The sequence below is a fragment of the Protobothrops mucrosquamatus genome, unplaced genomic scaffold (genome assembly GCF_001527695.2).
Source record: "Protobothrops mucrosquamatus isolate PMUCROS unplaced genomic scaffold, P.Mucros_1.0 scaffold408, whole genome shotgun sequence".
Classification (NCBI taxonomy): domain Eukaryota; kingdom Metazoa; phylum Chordata; class Lepidosauria; order Squamata; family Viperidae; genus Protobothrops; species Protobothrops mucrosquamatus.
The window spans coordinates 605,198-618,255 of NW_015386738.1; the positions used below are offsets into that span (position 1 = coordinate 605,198).

Genomic DNA, 13,058 nt, shown 5'->3' on the forward strand with positions numbered 1-13,058 from the left:
TCAACGAGGGGTACTCCCCCTTCCGTGCCCAGCCAGGTCTCGGTGATACCTGCCAGGTCCGCACCCCCCTCTTGAATAAGATCTTGAATGAGGGGGGCTTTGTTCACCACTGACCTGGCATTGCATAACATCAGCCGGTGATCCCAGGCCTGGGGATCTAAGTTCCCTGGAGACCGAGTAGAGCCCTGAGGACCGGAGCACCCACACGCTTGTAGACAGCGTGTGCGTGCTCCCCAAACCTGATATGGTCCTCTGCTCCCGCCATATCTGCCCCTCCCACTGACCATACTAATCATCCCACCCTCTCTTGACCCCCCAACCACCTTCCCCTCCACTCCCATGCCGCGTCCCTCAGACAGGCTCGGCCTTGGCCCCAGAGAGGCATCCCCCATGCCCCCCCCGGCCCTCCCCGTACCCCCTAAAAATTTGTTAAAACAACCCACTAAAAAAGTTCTGTTTCCTCCTCTTCAGTTCTTTTTTTGCTGCGCGCCTCTGGGGGTTCCATACCCCGTCATTGAGGACGGCCCTCAAGATTATACTGGGCCGTACCTGCGCGAGGGGGGAATCGCGCAGGGCCAGCAGTTCCGACCTGGAGTATGCACCGCACATGAGTCCAAGGTCCCAACAAACAGAAAACACACGGGGGGGGGAAGTCCTCCTGATGGTTAATTCCCTTTTCAAGACTTGGGATAAGCCAGACGACCGGCCGCTAAAGTCAGGTCCACGGCCGGGCTCTTTGGGCCGGATCCTCCACCGGACCACCGAACCGCCGAACCCCGGCCCCTACCCTCGCCAAATCCACCGCCGAGTCTATAGGCCAAGCTCGTAGGCCAGATGCTCCGCCGGGCCGCCAGGCCGCCGGACTACGGCCTCCTCGCTGAGTCCGCAGGGCAAGCCACCGGCCAGATCTGCTTCCGTCGCGGCCTCCCCGGCCATCGCAGCCGAGTCCGGGTCCAGATGCATCTGTCATCTCCATCGCGGCCTCCGTCGCGGCCTCCATAGCTGCCGCAGCCTCCGCAGCTGCTGCGGCCTCCAGCTCCCAAATCCGCAGCCTCCAAATTCAAATCCGTCGCGGCCTCCGCTGTTATCGAGGCCGCGACCGAATCCAGGCCAGGTTTTCCGTCGGGCCGGATCCAGGCCGAGTCCGGCCAGATCTTCCGCCTGGCTTCGCCAAGCTCCGCCAGGCTCCGCTGAGCACCGGCCCTTCGCCCCTCAATATCCTCGCCAGACTAAACTGCTGGCGAGTTCAGCTCTCCAAATTGGATCACCGGAGAGCCCTCGGCCTGCGGGAGGCCCCCCCATTTTCTGTTTAGGGCTCCGCTCTGTCACGGAGCCACCCCAGGTAGGTCCGCCATGTCTGCCATGTATTGAATTTATATGCTCCCCAACTTCCAGCAACTCTGTGGTGGAAGAAGAGAAAGAGGAATGCTGTTCCCCCCCCCCTTTCCCTTGCCTTTATAATGTATCACAAGATCACACATTTAAAAAGGAGAGAAGTAAATGTGTGATGATTCAATCCTGATTGGTTTGTTTTAGAGCCAATGTACATATTAACATTCATCACTTTTTGCTTGCTACATACATGAACAAGCCATCAGAGGTAAATAATTGCAAAACTAGAACTCATTTCAGTAGGATAAGGCCAGTGAAACACATACATGTCTGAAAACAATTTAGAAAATGTGTGAAAGTACTTCCCACTGAGACTGGATGTATGGCAATTTATTTAGCCTCTCATTGTTTTTGATTCTGAACCTCTGGTTCATGCTACATACAGATTTATTAACCAACAACATAAGTTTGAACCAGTCAAACCTGGTAGTTTTTTTAACAATGATTTTGGACATTTGTTACAGAGGAATTTTTAGAAGTGTCTGACTAAAGTTTCATTTTTAAAAAATGGTCACAGGGCCAAGAAGAAGAAAAAATGCTTTAAAAAAGGAAATTGTAACCTCTAAAGAGTCAAATAAAATATAAACCTTGTAGTATCAGTTCAAGTCATTGTTCCATTGAGCCTAAGGATTGGGCACCAGGACTTCAGGCTGTGGAGTGGGAAACAATGACTATAAGTCATTGTAACCACTTCCATGCTTCTACCATTTCAATCTCTAACCTCCCCAGAAGTATTTGAAAGCCAAGGTTAACATCACTTACATGGATGAAACTAGGCCAATTGGTCTCGTGGTTAAGGCATTAGTCCAAAAAGTGGGAGACCATGAGTTCTAATTCTATCTTAGCTATAAAAGCCAGCTGGGTGACATTGTGCCAGTCACTCAGCCCAACTCATCTCATAGGGTTGTTATTGTGGGGAAAATAGGAGAGAGATGTTAGATATGTTCACCATTTTGGATCATATGTAAAAATAATAAACGTGGGTAATAAATAAATAAATCACCATCCCACCTCCAACCTCCATGGCCACAGAATTCCTGCACACTTCTCACTTTTGCAACTGGTGCTCAAGAGAAGGGGGAAATTGACAAAAGGCTGACAAAAGATATTAACCGTAGAGGCCTCTCCTTGAATTCCATGTTGAATTCACTACAGAAGACAAAGTCTTACCAGTCTCCATCCTGATGAATTATTTGGGCAATTGTGCCCAAGCTACAAAATGCTTAAGCTGCCCCTTTCCATCATGGATCTGAAGTACAGGAACTTGGAGAATGGATGAGGCTAGAGAATGGGGAAATGGTGATATTGTCAGGTCCACTGTCATATTTTGATATCCTGTCATTATGCTAAGGGGGGGAGAGGGAGGGCATACTTGTGATTTTTCTGCTTCTGCTGTTCTCTTGCGAATTAGGAAGGGGGGCTGTTTTTGGAAATGGGACAGTCTCCTTCCCAGCCAGTTTTTGCCCAGTTCCAAGGCCATCATGCCCTGAGTGTGAACTGTTATCTGCCTAACACCACAGCATTCTCAAAATATCTTCTCGGCATTGCATTGGCTGCCGGTGGACTGGTCGGGGTGGGTGGGGGGTGGGTGGGATTGGGAAACTGAAAGAATTGTGTTATGCTTTGTGCGGGGCCTTCAGATTCTGTCTGACTTTATTGCATTCAGTTTCTCGCAGTAAAAATTCTTTTGATTCAACTCAATTGGTTCAAGAGTCTTGCTTTCCTGAGGGGCCAACTGGAGCAGGTCTGACAGCTATAGTTTTTCAAAAACCAACTGCAGCCAAGCTGAAAATAAAACAGTTCAGCTCTTCAATATGGTGACACTCTGGATATGTAGAAGCTTGAAGTTATTTTCCAGCTTGCACAAAATCTTTGTGTGGAAATGCCACAAAAAGGTGAATTTCACAGAAAGAATACAGTTGCTGCCATAGAAACTGGGTAGCAAATATGAAAAGGAAATCTATATGAGCTTTTATTGGTCCTTGGGCTCTATTAATTGGTCCCATTTCCAGGATTACTATATAACTTGGGGAAACAAGCATGCCCCACAAGCCCTTGCAAATGGATCCCAGTTATTTCAATTAAAATCCGTTGAATTAAATACCCAACTTCCCCTGACTATTGATTCTCTTCATGGCATATTTTGCTGAATCAATCATCCAAGTGTATAAATTTGTGATGTGAGGAAACATTTATTTTAAGTTATTGGAAGGGAAAAAGCAAAAAGGCAAAACCAATCCCAATTCTTAATTACAATTTTTATATACATGCTCTTTCTTCCTTTGGCCAATGTATGGATCAACAAAGAATCCTCTTGCCATGATGTTCTATTTTATATCTTCCATGGATACTTCTCCATTTTGGAAAATAGGGCAAAATGAGCAACAGTATGGACTAGTTCAGAATTCTACAGGTTGCTTGAGGGTGCTGAAAAGTACTAGACAAATATAAGTCTACTATAGAGAAGTGAGGTATATAAAAGCAGGTAGAATGTTTCTACTGCAGAGGTAATTAAACAAGAGTAGCAAACCTTCACTGCATGCATTTTGCAAGTGCTGCTAGTAGCTGCTCCTGCAGCTATTATATAAATGTGTAATTTGTTAGAGCTCTACCTCAATATATCTAATGATCTCATTCCATGTTTCAGTATGAAAAACATAACCCTAAAAAAAGCCACAACCCCAAATTGGAGGATCATTCTGTTCTCAGGAAATGTGCAAATTTGAAAATGTAAGCAGCAAAAGGTATAAAAGAAGAAAATGAATTATTTATTCACACAGGAAGAATGGGGTTTTCTAGGAGTTCAGGGACTATATTCTGCAGGTATCATTTGCTGCCCTGCACCTGCTCTGTACTACAGGGAAGACCTGTGGTCAGAACTATGTTGGTTGGTTTGTGGGAAACTGGCAGTCAATCTTTTGATTATGACATTACTTTTGGTTGGAAAGATGAACAGAAATTCATTCAGTTTCTGGAAGAATTTTCAGTGCATTCAGATAAACACTGAAAAAGATATATAAAAATATCCAGTTGTTTAGAACATTGAGTTCTTTTTGTGAGTTGTTTTATGTTCAATAGCTATGAAAATTCCATGCCTTCTGGAAACCAAGATTGAGCTGCATCCAAAGTTTAGCCTGGAACCAAGGGCAAATTTTGTGTGTGTGTGTGTGTGTGTGTGTGTGTTGGGAACTTTAAGACCTGTGGACCACAACTTCCAGGATTCCCCAGCCAGCATGTGCTGCCTGAGGAATTTTGGGAGTTGAACTCCAAAAATCGTAAGCTTGCCAAGGTTGGAGACCCCTGTTCTACTTAACTTTAAACAGATTGGAAAGTTGCATGAATAATGCTTGCACATGAATATGTTATCTGTTACAGGACTATAAGCATTTCATATTAGAAACTGTAGCATTATCAGGGAAGTCCCCAGCCAAGCCAAAAGAACCCACCATGAGGGTGATAGAGGCTGTGGAGTCCCCAACCCCTGCCAACGATGGGGAGGTAACTCCGGCCTACACCGCAGGGCTGGTGGACACCTCAGATGACAGCTCGGAGGGCGAACCCCTGGTAAGTGGACCCATCGCACCCATCCTCAAGACAGTGACTATATTAGCTCCCTCCATGCCTGAAGCTGTCAAAGTGAAAGCCTTAATAGACTCTGGCTGCACCTGCTGCCTCATTAGCCCGATGCTAGGGGGGAATTTGGGCACTCCGGTGAGGAGGCTGAAAGAACCAATCTCATTTGGCCAGTTAGATGGGTCCATAGCAGGGGGGGCTGCCAGCTACCCTAGCCACTTTACCAGTCCATCTATCCCTAGGGAACCGTGAGGAAGACATAACGTTTGTAGTGACCCCAGGCATGGAATGCCCAGTGATCCTAGGGCTGGAATGGTTAAAGAAATGGAACCCCTGGGTAAATTGGAGGATGGCAGAACTCAATTTCCCAAAGAGGGATTATGCGAACTTAAAACCTCAAGGAGCCCTACCAAACCTAGGAACGGAGAAAGCATCGGTGGGAGAGGAAAAGGGGCTACCCGAAATATCAGAGGAATACCGAGATCTTGCTGAAGTTTTCAGTGAGGAGCGGGCAGATGAGCTTCCCCCTCACCGACCCACGGATTGTGCCATAGAATTCAAGCCCAGGGCAAAACTCCTGAAGCCTTAAGGAGAAGGAGGAAATGGAAAGGTTCATAAATAAAAACCTAGAAAGGGGGTTTATCGAACCTGCCAAGCCTAAGGTAGTCACCTCAGTCCTCTTTAGAGAGAAGAAGGACAGCACTTTGTGCTTGAGCATGGATTATCGCGCCCTGAATGCAATCAGTGAAAGTAACCTATACCCCCTACCCCTCATGAAGGACACATTATCCCATCTCTCGAAAGGAAGAATTTTCACTAAACTAGATATAAGGGAAGCATATTACCACATTAGGATTAAGAAAGGGGATGAATGGAAAACCGCATTTAATTGCCCAATGGAGTGCTACCAATTCAAAGTTTTGCTGTTTGGACTACAAGGGTCCCCCGCACTATTTATGCAATTAATCAACGAGGTATTAAGGGAGCACCTATTTAAGGTGGTCCTGGTTTATCTAGACGACATTCTTATCTTCATGGAATCCAAAGAGGAACATGTCAACCTAGTCAGAGCAGTTTTAAAGAAACTACGAGCTGCTCACCTATATGCCAAATTATCGAAATGCGAATTCCACCAGGAAAGAATAGACTACCTGGTTATCGCGTATCCCCACGGGGCATTGAAATGGAGCCCGAGAAGGTCAGAGCAGTACTAGAATGGGCACCACCTCACACAACAGTTGCAAAGTTTCCTGGGTTTCACAAACTTTTACCACCAATTCATCCCTTTGTTTGCCCAAATAGCCCTGCCCCTCACAAACTTACTAGAATGAAGGGAGAATCCTCAGTGAAACCTAGCCAGCCACTAAAATGGACAATGGAATGCCAAGTGGCATTCGAGAGGTTAAAGAGACTTTTTTCTGCCAAACCCGTACTGAGGCACCCAGACATGGATAAATCTTTTGTAATACAGGTGGATGCAAGCGATGTGGCAGTGGGGGCTGTACTATTACAAGAAAATGACAAAGGGGTATTGCAACCATGTGCGTACACATCCAAGAAACTCACCAAAACAGAACAGCACTGGGCCATGTGGGAAAAAGAGGCATATGGGGTGCGTTGGTCATTATTTACGTGGCACCATTTCCTTGAAGGGAATAAAATCCCTTTTCAGGTCTGGACGGATCACAAAAATCTGGAAGCCTTAAAAACACCCAGAAAGCTCACTCCCAAGCAAGCCCGCTGGTCCCAGCATTTTCACCAATTCCGTTTTATACTCAAGCACTTGCCAGGGGGGGGGAGAACTTTCTGGCAGATGCACTGTCTCGCATGCCCCAATATAACAGCACACGAGCCACCAATTCTAAGCCACTCATGCCTAAACTTCAACTGGCAGCGCCAGTAACCACCAGAGCCCAAGCTAAATTAAAGCCACAGCTGGGTAGCCAAACCGGAATCGAATTCCAGAAAACTTTGAAAACAGATGAATGGTTCCAGAAAAATAGACACATATGCACAATTAATGATGTACTGCCTTGCGTGGAGGGAAAGTTATATATACCAACCACCCAGAGAGTCACTTTCATGCAGCTATGCCATGATACAAAATCAGTAGGGCATTTTGGATTTGTAAAAACATTACATTTAATTAAAAGGCAATTTTGGTGGCTATCCATGAAAAAGGACATAGAAAGTTACGTGGCCAGCTGCCCAATGTGCGCAACTGCCAGGAGGTTGCAAGGGAAATCGCCCGGACTGTTACTACCAGTGGCGAATCCCTCAGCCCCCTGGAAAGAAATAGCCATGGATTTTATAGTGGAATTACCAGAAAGCAATGGAAACACTGTTATCTAGATGGTTACGGACTTTTTTTTCAAACAGGTGCACTTTATCCCTTGCCAAAAGATTCCCATCACAAAAACCTTAGTGAAACCAGGACTTTTTTTCTCATAGAATGCCCAGAACAGAGTTCCGGCACCTTTTTTGGATGGAACTTTGTAGGGTAGGCAAGGCGGGTTGTATGATGTGTGTGAATTCCAGCACCTTTTTTTTTTTTTTTTTTTTTTTTAGAAAAAAAGCAGTGAGCGAAACTATTCGTGCAGCAAACCTACAGACTGCATGGAGCATCATATCTGATAGGGGAGTGCAATTTACGTCAGAATTTTGGAAGAAATTTTTATCCCTCCTAGGAACCACTCAGGGACTATCATCTAGTCATCATCCTCAAATGTAATGGACAATCCAAATGTTCTAATTCAGTACCTGAGCAATACTTAAAATGCTTTATTAATTTCCAGGAAATGAATTGGACGGACTTACTCCCTTTCGCAGAAGTTGCCTACAATAGCGCAATCCACTCCAGCGCAGCCACTGGTCAAAGTTTCAACCCTATGGATAGCACAATTACAAAACACCTGGCCAATAGTTAGAAAAGACAAAGCTAGGCAAGCATACAAAGCACAAGCAGATAAAAAGAGAGTCAAACCCACACCATTCATTTGTAGGAGAAATGGTATATTTGTCTACAAAATACCTAAAATCCCTACAACCCTGTAAAAACTTGGAGCAAAATATATAGAACCTTTTCCAATTAAAAGAATCATAAACCCAATAACAGTAGAATTAGAACTATCCAAAAATCTCAGGCAAATACACCCAATTTTTCACTGCAGCTTGCTGAAAAGAGAACAACAGTCATCCTTATAGCCCAAAATCCCCCCCACACTACCTCCAAACATGGTTGAAGGAGAACAACACTTCAAGATAAAGGAAATCCTAGACTCTAGGAAGTATCATGGGGCAACTCAATACCTAGTAGCATGGAAACACCTTCTCTCCTCACAAAACGAGTGGGTCTATAAATGTCACGTCAGAGCACTGAAACTGCTAAAGACATTTCATACAGAATACCCCAACAAACCAGACTAACTTTTATACTTGTTTTGTTTTCTCTACAGGTGGATCTCTCTTATTTTTAAGGGGGGCAGGATGGCAGAATCCAGTTATATTTCATTTCTATCTATCTCTCTCTATCAAATCTCACCTTTCCCTGGATTCTGTCATACTTCCAAGGGGGAGGGGGGATATGCCTGTGGGTTTATTGCTTTTACTTTATCTATTCGCTACAATGTAACCTTTAGGTTACTGACTCCGTGTCTGCTATCCATTACAATGTAACAAATTGTTTCCTGCACTATGCATCTCTCTGAACCTTCTTCTCTCTAACTGGGCAGCTAGGAAAAGGGGGGGGGAGAAGTACAAACCTCTGGGACCTGGCTTTTCTCTTCGCTCTCAAAAGGAGGTGTGAAGAGCTGTGGAACATCGCACTACAAACGGAGCCAGATTGATGTTATCTTCCTTTTCCTATGATGGACCTAACATCTGGGGATTGGCCGGTCTGAATCGTCTGGATGAACTGTGGGGTGGGGTTTGCTTAGGGACACTTTAAAGTAATCGATCTGTAAAGAAATCCCTCAGATTCTGTCTATTATGCCTGCTATCAACTACTCTTAATAAAAGTTCCCGTTGGAAGAAATTGTTTCCAAGAGTTCTGTTTTCTTAAGATGTGGGATTGAAGTGGGTCCTTACATTAATATAAGTTCTAGAAATAATAATAATCACCAAATTGGGGCTTACCAATAGAAAGTTCTACATTAGTGCTTGTTCTATTTGCTTCATGTAGATATATAGTAATGATTTAAGGAGAAATTTCTGTCTAATCTCCATGAAAAGTACTGGAGCTATGGGAAAGCATGATTGTAAGCCAAAAATGGCAGTGATCTTTTTCAAAACCTACCCCTTTCAATTATGTTTTACGAAGAATAACAGAATGACTGAGTTGGAAGGGACTTTGGAGGCTCAGGCAGGAAGCCCTATACCATTTCAGACAAGTGGTTGTCCAATCTCTTCTTAAAAACTTCCAGTTTTGGAGCATTCATAACTTCTGGAGGCAGGTTGTTCCACTGATTAATTTTTCTGTCAGGAAATGTCTCCTTAGTTCTAGGTTGCTCCTTTCCTTGAGTTTTCATCCATTGTTTCTTGTTCTGTCTTCAGATGCTTTGAAGAATAGGTTGACTCCCTCTGCTTTGTGGCGCCTCTTAGATATTGGAACACTGCTATCATCTCACTTCTAGTCCTTCTTTTCATTAAACTAGACATATCCAAGTGTTTTGGCCTCCAGTTCCCTAATCATCTTCGTTGTTCTTCTCTGCATTCTAAAGTCTCAACATCTTTTTTACATTGTGACCAAAACTGGATGCATTATTCCAAGTGTGGTCTTACCAAGGCAATATAAAGTGGCATCAACACTTCATGTGATCTTGATTCTATCCCTCTGTTAATGCAGACTAGGACTGTGTTGGCTTTTTTGGCAGCTGCAGTACACTGCTGGCTCATATTTAAGTGATTGTCCTCTAGGACTCCAAGATCCCTCTCACAATTATTAATATTGAGCAAGGTACCCCCTATACTATACCTGTGCATTTGGTTTTTCTTGCCTAAATGTAGAACCTTACTTTTTTCACCATTGAATTTCATTTTGTTAGATAGGGCCTAAGTTCAAATCTGTAAAGATCCTTCTGTATCTTAAGTCTATCTTTTGGAATGTTGGCTATTCCTGTTAGTTTGGCATTGTTTGCAGATTTGATGAGTTCCCCATCTATTCCCTATCTAAATCATTGATAAAGATATCAAATGCTTTATTGAAGTGCAAGTAAATTATATCCACAGCATTTCTCTGGTTCACTAATTTGCCACTTTGTCAAAAAAGGCAATAAGATTTGTCTGGCATGGTCTGTTTTTGACAAACCCATGTTGGCTTTGGGTTATGACCTTTTTTTCCTCTAGGTGTTTGCTGATTCGTTGCTTGATTATCTTTTCCAGAATCTTTCCAGGTATTGATGTCAGGCTGATAGGTCTGTAGTTTCTTGGAATCATTTTTTCCCCACTTTTTTGAAGATGGGAACTATATCAACTCTTTTCCAGACCTCTGGTAATTCCCAGTGCTCCAGGATATTTGAAAGATATGATTCACTGGTTCTGAGATCACATCTTCCAGTTCCTTCAGACCCTTGGGGTGAAATCCATCTGATCCTGGTGATTTGGATTTGTCTAGGGCCTATTTTAACTTGTATTCCTAATCTTTTACAGTACAGTTTTTGATAGGTTGTGTTAAGTCCGGAGAATAATGGCGCTTGAAGCAATGTGTTTCCCCAACTTGGAATGTTCTTTGGGGAGCCCTCTTTTTATCAGCCTGCTTTTTATAGGTTCCTCGTTAGTATAGTGGTAAGTATCCCCGCCTGTCACGCGGGAGACCGGGGTTCGATTCCCGGTCAGGGAATCCAGTGTCAATGTCGTAGTTGAGGGTTTTCGTGGGGGTGATTGCTGTCCATGAAACCTTTTAACCAATCTATTAGCCTTTACTTCACTGGATTTCACCCAGGTGGCTTCGGACAACGGGTATCCCTTCCATTGTATTAGATACTGCAATTTCCCTCTAAAGATTCTAGAGTCAAAAATACGCTTTATTCTTCGATATGACACGTTACTCAGACACTATGCCTGTTTTGAGTAGTTCTGTGAGGGGTAGGGCAATCTCAGCAAAAGAGGGGATGAATTGACAATAAAAGTTGGCAAAACCGAGAAAGCTCTGGAGCTGTTTGCGAGTCTTTGGGGGCTGCCATTCAATTATAGATTGAATGTCAGCCAGTGCCCGCTCCCAGAGCCAGGGGGTCCTGCGCCTCTTCCCTGGATTCCGACAACTGTGCCTCGATGACCTTCAGAGGGAACCCATCATCTGCGATGTGCAACACTACATCCTCGCCCGGCTGGACCGGGAGGAGGCGCTCCGGCGGTGCTTCACCCAGGACACGACCGCAGCCCTGATCCAGCTGCACCTGAAGAGCAATGGCTGCCTGCTGTACTTGGAACAGGTGTTAGACAGAGTGGCGGAAGAGTTGGTCACCGCGCAAGAGGTCCGTCACATCCCAGGGACGCTGTCTGGACTGTACCTGTGGCTCTGCCAGCGCCTCTTCCCACACAAACGGTTTGCCCTGATCCGCCCTCTGCTGGAGGCCTTGCTGGCAGCCCCTCGCCTGCTGATGCCTCGTGAGCTTCACGCTGCCATCTGGACGTGCCGTCCACTGCTCTGGGAGAGCTTTCAGGTCCATCTGGCAGCCTTGGCAGGGCTCCTTCAAGAGGGCCCTGGGGGTACCTGCATGTTCTTCCATGTCAGCTTTGCCGAATGGCTTTGTGACATCAAGCTTTGTACGTGGAAGTACCACTGCTGCCCGGCCCGAGGGCATGCCCTGCTTGCCGTGAGTGCCTCCTGCCGGGCACTGGAATTAAGCCCGGAAGAGGTGATCGAACTGGCAAGGGGCTCCTCGCGAGGAAGGGAGGGGAGGTTTAGCTTAGATCTCATCTCATTCTAAAACAATATGGGGTCCCAAACCCCATCCAGTGCCTCAAAGTTTGAGAGGTACTGGTAAAGATTTGGGGAACAACCAGGAAATGAAGGAGAAGGCATTATCTGACACCAGCTTCCTCCTAGCAACAGCAGCCTACCCGGGGGGAGAAGCGACAGCCGGCAAGCCGGGGGAGAAAGGAATCTGGCAGATTTCCCAGCTGGGAGCGAGGCCAAAGATATCGGGAGGGACGTCAGACTGTGATAAGCAAGAGAAGGCTCCAGACGAAGCCGTGCAGCATTGCCAGCAAAATTGGTGAGTCACAGTCCTGAAGACATAAAGAATTCCAAATTGAGGCCTTTCCAGCAACTGAGCTCACCACAGCTAATAGGAATTTTACGGCAGCTTGAAGTGATGCAACTGCCAGAACTACACCCGGTCAGCTTGCAGATGGGGGAGGCCCAACATGTCCAGCAATCATTGAGGGGCCTACAACAGCAGAATACACCACTACAAACCCCACTTGCACAGTCACCATTGGGAGGCCTGCAGCAGCAGGGGGCACTACCAGCCTCCACTGCCCAGCAACAGAGAGCCCAGCAGCCATGGGATCAACAACCGGGGTGGGGCCAGCAGCAACAACCCCAGTGGGGACCACAACAACCTGTTTTTGCACCACCCTTCAATGCAACCTTCGATGGAGACCCAGAGAAGCTGATTTTTTTTCTCAACCAAGGGCACTCTCACTTGAACCGCTGGGCCTACCACTGTGCTTTTGTGTTTCTCCAAACTTCTTCCCACCCCTTCACCCACTGGTCAAGTGTCTGGGAAGCGGAGGGCATCTGAGGATATTCAGGTATTGGGTTGAACTCTTTTCCTGTGGCTACTCTGAAAGGTGTGTAACCGGTGCTGCTGTGCACAGAATTATTGTACGCCACCTCCGCAAAAGGGAGAAGATCAGTCCAGTTCGTCTGTTGGTAAGAAACGTAGCACCCAAGATATTGCTCCACCATTTTGTTAGCGGCTTCCGCGGCCCCATTGGTGGCTGGATGAAAAGCAGATGATAAACCTTGAGATGATCCAATTAATGCAAGGAAAGCCCTCCAAAACTTCGCTGTGAACTGCACCCCCCTGTCTGAAATTATCCGCTTAGGGGCGCCATGCAGCCGGTAGATATGTTTCAGGAACATTTTG

The 13,058-nt window shown here is 45.7% G+C and overlaps 1 protein-coding gene and 1 non-coding gene across 2 annotated transcripts in view; one reads left to right on the top strand and one right to left on the bottom strand.

Annotated features, from left to right (window-relative positions):
* The window catches only part of IKZF1 (IKAROS family zinc finger 1), a 95,364-nt gene that overhangs the window by 46,951 nt on the left and 35,355 nt on the right, over positions 1 to 13,058 (bottom strand). The window lies entirely within an intron of this gene.
* On the top strand, positions 10,730 to 10,801 carry TRNAD-GUC. Its single transcript has one exon. It is a non-coding gene; the product is annotated as a tRNA-Asp (tRNA).